Here is a 1,822-nt window from a genome sequence, read left to right as displayed (position 1 = left end):
GGGGGGGGGGGTCAATAAAATAAAATACCAGTTGACTACTGGGTCAACGGCATCAACAAACTTCCTTCCTTTCAAAATTGCTGACCTTGTGCCTAAATCAGAAATTATTATTATTATTATTATTACACCACATTAACAAATTATATGAAAAAGAGAAGTGACAAAATAATAGAGAACCAGTTAAGCATTGGACAAACTGTCTGGTGGTATTTCGGTGAAACCATCTAGGTAGTGAGTTCAGACTGCAGTGAAGTCAACTTGACTTCTATCATCCTGGGGTCAATAAAATATCAGATTTATTACACTAACCACACCGCTTCCTCCATCCCACCAAATTTTGTGGTCATGTGACCATATCAAACTATTATTATTATTATTATTGCAAATCTACAAAATAGCCAAGAGAAAAGAAAAAAGTTGTGCTCCTTACACCTGCCAAAAGGTCTTGGAGCAATTCCAACTGGAATTTGAAACCAAAACTTGGGTCTTGCATATCAAAAAATTCTTGCTCTCCATTTGCACCTTGCCCCCAACGGTCTCTAATTGAGGCACAAGGCCAGCAATTTTGAGGGGGAAGGTGGGGTTAGTCAATACTATTGATCCCAGTGCTTTATCGAGTGCACAGGCATGGAAGGCAGGATTTGAACTCAGGACAGAGAAACTCAGCAGGAAAAAAAAAAGGGCAAAGTATTTTATCCAACACTCAGATCAATGCAATGCACATCTAACCGTTTCTAATTTCAAGACAAGGCCAGCAATTTTGAGGATGGAGGGGGAGGGGTAGTTGGTACCATTGGACCTTGTACTAAATTGGTACTTTATTTCATTGATGCTGGAGGGACGAATGGCAAAACTGACTCCGACAGAGTTTGAACTCAAAAAACGTAAGGAGAACAAATTCTTGCTGGTTTTTATTAAATCCCGTGGCCACAAATTTTAATGGAATTTTAAAATTTTAATTTTAATCACACAATTTGAAATGAAATCAGGATTTGACAGATCCTTCTTTTATTGATCTCTGACAGGATTTCAACTAAGAATCTCCGGAGTTTCTCACCAAATAACCTCAACACATTTGGTCCGATGTTCTACCAATAATAAAGCTTCTAATATTGGCACAAGGCTGGCAATTCTTAAGGGAACCCCAGTATGTGACTGGTACTTTACTTTATTCACCTCAAAAGAATGAAGGCTACAGTTGACCTCTGTGGGACTTGAACTCGCAACATAAGGAGCCACCAAATATTCTGTCTGGCACATTATATGATTCTGTGAGCTTGCCACCATTAATGGTTCCAAATTTAGGCACAAGGCCTGCAATTTCAAGGGGCAAGGAGGGGAATAGTCAATTATATTGCTCTCAGTGTCCAACTGGTGCCTTATCTTGTTGACCCCGAAAGGATGAAAGGCAGAGTCAACCTGGACAGGATTTGAACTCAGAATGCAGAGAGCTGGAATAAATGCTGCTCAGCATTTTATCTAGCATGAGGACAACTCTGCCAGCTCACCATCTTTTAATAATAGGTGATGTTGACAAAAGGCTAGAAATAGTCTGGTGGGAGAAGCAGACAGGCATAAAAATCAACTGGGTTGGCTCAGTGTATAGCTGGTACTTTATTTTAGTTAAGAATTAAAATATTTAAGTGACCCCCACCGCAGAAAAATGAAAGAGGAGCCCAGTGGCAGGTGACTATAGAACAACAACAACAACTAGAACCACAAATGATAAAAGAATCAAGTTAAACCTGAATATTTCAGGAGGAAAACAAAACAACTAAAAGAATAAAAAGGAAACATTAAGAGGAGAAAAAGATTTGATTGG

The sequence above is a fragment of the Octopus bimaculoides genome, chromosome 24 (genome assembly GCF_001194135.2).
Source record: "Octopus bimaculoides isolate UCB-OBI-ISO-001 chromosome 24, ASM119413v2, whole genome shotgun sequence".
Taxonomy (NCBI): Eukaryota; Metazoa; Mollusca; class Cephalopoda; order Octopoda; family Octopodidae; genus Octopus; species Octopus bimaculoides.
Note: the sequence above shows the minus strand (reverse complement) of the source record.